Below are 5,111 nucleotides of genomic sequence, written 5' to 3'. Positions count from 1 at the left end.
TTTTTTTTAAAAAAATGTGTGTTTGAGGTGTTGCCATTTATAAGGTAGTCAGAAGCAATCTTTTCCCACCTGTAGCTCACAGTGAATTTTTCCTTCATTTTGCTGCCTCTTTCTTCCTTTCTTTCTCTTTCTTTCTTGTAGTAAGGTCAATGCAGTCAACCTTACTTGAATGACTTTGTGGAAGAGATGGCTAAATTTTCACCAACAATCACTCCCTCCTTTCCAGGGTGTAGAGCTGCTGCCAGGACCTGGCTGCCCATCTGGGGATCCCATTTCCCAGCCTTCATGTCTGTGTGCCTCCTTCTTCCAGTGGAATGAGACCAGAGATATAGCCACTTGTGGGCCCAGGTGCTTAATAAGTAGAAGGCATCTTCATGCTTTCTGTCCCTGCCTATGGAGGATCCAGCACAGAAAATCATGGCCTTGGAAGAGGAGCAAGAAGGTAAGAGAAGCTGGTCCCAGAAACACCACCTAGTGGATAGCGACCTCTCCTTTAATAGTATGTGCTTATGAAGGTGAGAAATGACCTCCTAAGTGGTCAGGCAGCTAAGATTTGGGAGTTTCTTTGTTATGGCAACTAGTATTATTCACCTAGTGCTGTCTGCTTAGGACACATCACAGACACAGACACTGGGTAACACAAATATGAGCATGGAATATCCAGAAGTTTGACGAAAGGAATGCAAACAATTACAATACGAGACAAATTTTAATCACTCAGAAGTTTAACATGATTCTTTGAGTTGCAAGTGACAGGCATCCAGTTTGAATGAGCTCTATGAGAGGGAGAGCTGATGAGCAAATGCTCATATTATTATTATTATTGAAAAGACTGAAAAAACAACCAAGGATGTAGCTGGTTCCTGGAAGAAACTGGGACCAGGGAATTCCATGCTGTTGAAACTCAAACTCACTTCTTGGTGAGTTTCCATTGGGAATGGCCAGGGGATCAAGGATGTGGAAGAAATGGCAGTTCCTGTGGATGTCACAGGATTCACTAGGGGCTGGGGGGAGTGCTACTTAGAAGTAAAGGAAGGCTCTATTATTCTCAGAAGAAAGGAAATGATTTTTAGCAGACAAAATAATTGGTTTCCTCTACAGATGGAGTAATTATTTGCCAATTCATCTTCCTTTTATTATTTTTTTGGGTCTTGTTTAGTATATTTTTGTATTGTTAACATTTCCTGTTTTCATGTCTAGCTCTTGAGCTCAAATTAGGTCTTTCCTCTTTGTTGCTCTGCCTTCCCTCACCCCTAATGGTGTCATGTAGATAGCAGAAGCTTAAATATTTTTTTATTGGCTGAGAGGATATCATTAGCACAATATGGTAGACTCAGGTCTCTTTAAATTATCTTCAGCCTGGATGCCTTGTTTTTATCACCATCTCTTGCTCTTCTACATGAAACTTCAACTTCAGCCAGTCACAGCTCTGAACATGTTTCGCAAGTAGCTCTGGCTGGTAGGCGTTCTCCCCACTCTCGCTTCCTTGGGGATCCTGGCCTCCTCCCAGCCAGTCCAAAGCCTACCATCCATGCCTGGGCTGGCCTAGGGCAAACCCCACCTCTGCAGGGAAGCCTTTGCAGCCCACCACACGATACAGTGGCTTTGTTTCCTTTCAACTCGTATCACCGGGTACCATCTATGGAGTAGTGAACATGTTACACTGACGTTGTCTAATTTTACACTGTTGTGTTATTATTAACTAAAACGTGTTATTTCAATTTTGGTTTTCGTCAGCTAGATCGTGAACTCTTTGAAGAACAGGAATCATCTATCCCATCCTCCATTAGCGGCTAGTGAAATAGCTTGAATGGTAGGCTCCCCAGAGTCTTTGCTGATAGATTGAATCCGTGGTTTCAGTTTCAAGATAGTTACCCCATATAAGGGATAGCTGAGACTCTCCAAAGATTCACATTAGTACGGTTCTTTCTTAAATGAATAATTTCTTTCTTTCTTTTTTGAATTAAAGATATGTGCCAAATGGTTGAATGAAATATATCAGACTTTTTTTTTTTTTTTTTAAGTTACGACTTAGGGATAATGAAACCTATTACACAGAGGGAAACCAGAGTCAGGCTGCTTCTTGACTGTGCAGAGAAGCAGCTTCTATAGAATTGTAAATGGTAATCGTTAATTAGACTGCTTTTCCTACACTGCTCTGGTGGTGGACAGCGCACGTGGTAATCGGAATGTGATGTGTATGAAAAGCACAGGATGTGTGAAAGAAGGTGAGAGAAAGCTGGGCTGGGGAAGATGAAAATCTGCCATGGTTTCTGACAGGAAGCAGTGTGTGAAGACTAGAAAATACCTAGATGAGACTCGGAACGGAAGGTGGGGGTGGGGCTTTAAATATTTCAAAACATCCTCACCTCTCTGTTTCCTTACCTTTCACTGTACCACATGTAACCTGCTTCCAGGATTCTGCCCTGTATCTTGTGTCTTTTGGAATCTCCCTGCTGCCCTCAGTGGTTTATTTTTCATCATGATTGTCCTCTCTCTACAAAAGACACAGAGAGTACAGACTTTCTTATTTTGTGGCTTGCAAAATTATGAAAAGCTCTGCCTCCAGTTGGCATAAGTAACTTTTGGTAGAGACATATTTCCTTTCAACTTCCCTTTCTCAGAAACTGCCTTCATTAATTGCTAAAAAATGTGACATGGGGTTTGATTTGAGGACTTCATAGAATCATGAAAGACTACAGAAGAAATGCCTTCAGGGCATATCTCGTTCAAGCCCCTATTTTTAAATTAAAAACACTGCAAAGTCCACACTGCAGGAGAGAAAAAAACAAAAACCCAAAAGAGAAAGTGGGGTTCAACTCTAAGACCATAATTTTACAACTAAGGGGTACATTTTAAAAAATTTGGAATTTACTTTCAAATTTATATTACAGATCCACCAGGTGACGCAGTGCCCTGGTTACATGCGTGGTGGTGTTCTATGTTTTAGTGTAACTTGTTTCATAATTAACCAGCCAATGATCAAAATCTCCCCATTGTAGGGACCGAGAGTTCAGTAGACCTTTGTGTTGAATGTAGCTGACAGTGTGTTAGTGGACCGATTGGGAGAGGTGCTGATCAGTTTATTTGAAAATTTCCTATCTCTATACATTCTATTCCAAAATATGTAAGGGTTTTAATGCTAGGAAAACCGTTCTCTATTTTTGTTCTTCTCAAAAACCCAGGAGAGGACTAGAAGGCTGATGGTTACTAGAGTACATGTGGATGTATATTTATTTTTCCTTTTCCAGAAAGGAAAGCAGTGAACATTCATTGACTTCTTAGCATGAACCAGGTTTGCTTTGGTTACATCCACTGCTGTTATTTTAGCAAGTGAGGTATGGCTTACTATATCCATTTTCCTGATGTTAAAATTGAGGCTCAGAGAGGTTCCCCAGCTTTAAGTGGTAGAGCTAAGATGTGACTCTAGATAAGTTAACTCTATGACCACCTACTGTGATTTGAAGTAGTGCTCTGCCGGGGTCAGAGGTCAGGGGTCAGGAGAGTGTCCTTCCTTACAGTTCTCTCTTCTAACCCCGGAGCACACTGAATAGATCCCAAGTGCTCAAGTGGACACTCTGCCTTTGGGAACAACCCCAGATGAAAAGGAGAACGTAGGCACGTATACATGGTTGGCCCTTTTGAGGGACAGAACATGCAGAGAATTAGAAGCTGTGACTTGCTTTGGCAGTTCTACCCCTGACCTCTAGCGCTCTGGGAGTCACCATGGAGACTCAGGATCCAGTTCCCAGTTTCTCTTTGCTTCTCAGATAAGATAAGGGCAAGAGAATGACTCTTACAAATGAACTATGGCTTTCCACTTTTAAAATACTTCCCTCTTTGTTGCTTTTTACCTCCCCACCAAATGAATGAATGTGGTAAGTGCCTGAATTTTTTTAGGTTAGTGAAATATTCTGTCCTATTTTCCTTCATAGTTCTGAAAGGCCAGTGTTTTGGCATTCAAACTGTTATCTTTAAGATGGCCTCTGGGCAGTACCAGACAGCATACAAAAGTTCTCTGTGACATACTAAGTTTTGACTTGGGGCTCACAAAATGTATGCTTAGGCTAGGGAAACAGCCCTCACACTTCCTTCTCTGGATGGAAGCCTTTAGTCTTAGTGGTAGGAACACATATTTCATTGCAATTTGAGATTCCGAAGCCCCTGGTCTGTTCCCTGCAATCACGGTGCATTGCAAGCAGGTTGCAGACAATTGGTGTGCTTCCCTAGGGAGGGGGTGCTTATGTATAGGAAATAGGAGCTCAGAGCGAAATAAAGAACAAAGTCTCAGTGGTTCTGCTTTCTCCCTTATGTTGTGAATAGTAAATCAGCCCCAGTATTCCATTCAGAACAGCCTTCCAGAAACTAAACTCCAATACTCAGTTAATGGGCCCGGTGCCTTCTTTCATAGACTCTGTTAATTAGGTTATTTGAGGGTAATGAGGATGTCTGTGCCTTTCAGCTGAGTTAGCCAACACCTCTGCTTCCACTCAGCCCAGAGAAAGGCATGGGCAGGTGGGGGTGCGGTTTGAAGGCAATGCCAGCCTGAGACCACCAGGATCCAAGAGTGGTGGCCCGAGTACTGGCAGCCTGGTTCTCCTTTGTTCATCCTTGACTTGTAGAGCCGGTCAATGGGAAATCAGGTGGTATATATACGTGTCTAGTAATCATCTCTAACATCGATGTAGTGTTTACTGTGTTCTAGTCACTTTTCCTTAACCATTGACAATTCACATCATTTAATCCTCATAAATACTCTCTTAGGTAGGGATTGTTACTCTTCCAATTGGTAGAGGAGGAAAGCAAAGCACAGAGAAGTTCAGTGACTTTCCCCAGGTCACAGAGTTGGAAAGTGGCAGAGCCGGGATTTGAACCTGGTTGGTCTAAGTGAGTGATGGTACAAAGATCCCACCTCTGTTCCCTGTGTCCTGGGGAACTATGCTGTGCCCTACCAACTGGGCTGTGGCCCCACCGAGCCATTTCGAAGGGTACTATGACCTCAACGACTAGGAAGACAAGGGACTGAGGGTGTCCTCTTTGTATCGCTCTGTGTCACAAATTCTCGTTTCTCTCCCTCAGACATTCCAATGGCCTAGGACAATCCCCCCTCG

The 5,111-nt window shown here is 42.8% G+C and overlaps 1 long non-coding RNA gene across 2 annotated transcripts in view; it reads left to right on the top strand.

Moving 5' to 3' along the window:
* Positions 1-231: 231 nt before the first annotated feature.
* Positions 232-5,111, top strand: part of LOC144221843 (uncharacterized) — a 238,470-nt gene continuing 233,590 nt past the window's right edge. For both annotated transcript variants that reach the window (XR_013332202.1, XR_013332203.1), the window contains exon 1: positions 232-442. This is a non-coding gene — a long non-coding RNA (uncharacterized LOC144221843). The remainder of the gene's footprint in view (positions 443-5,111) is intronic.

The sequence above is a fragment of the Crocuta crocuta genome, unplaced genomic scaffold (assembly GCF_008692635.1).
Source record: "Crocuta crocuta isolate KB4526 unplaced genomic scaffold, BGI_CrCroc_1.0 scaffold151, whole genome shotgun sequence".
Taxonomy (NCBI): domain Eukaryota; kingdom Metazoa; phylum Chordata; class Mammalia; order Carnivora; family Hyaenidae; genus Crocuta; species Crocuta crocuta.
The sequence above is the reverse complement of the archived record's forward strand: the minus strand, read 5'-3'. Positions and strand labels throughout refer to the sequence as shown.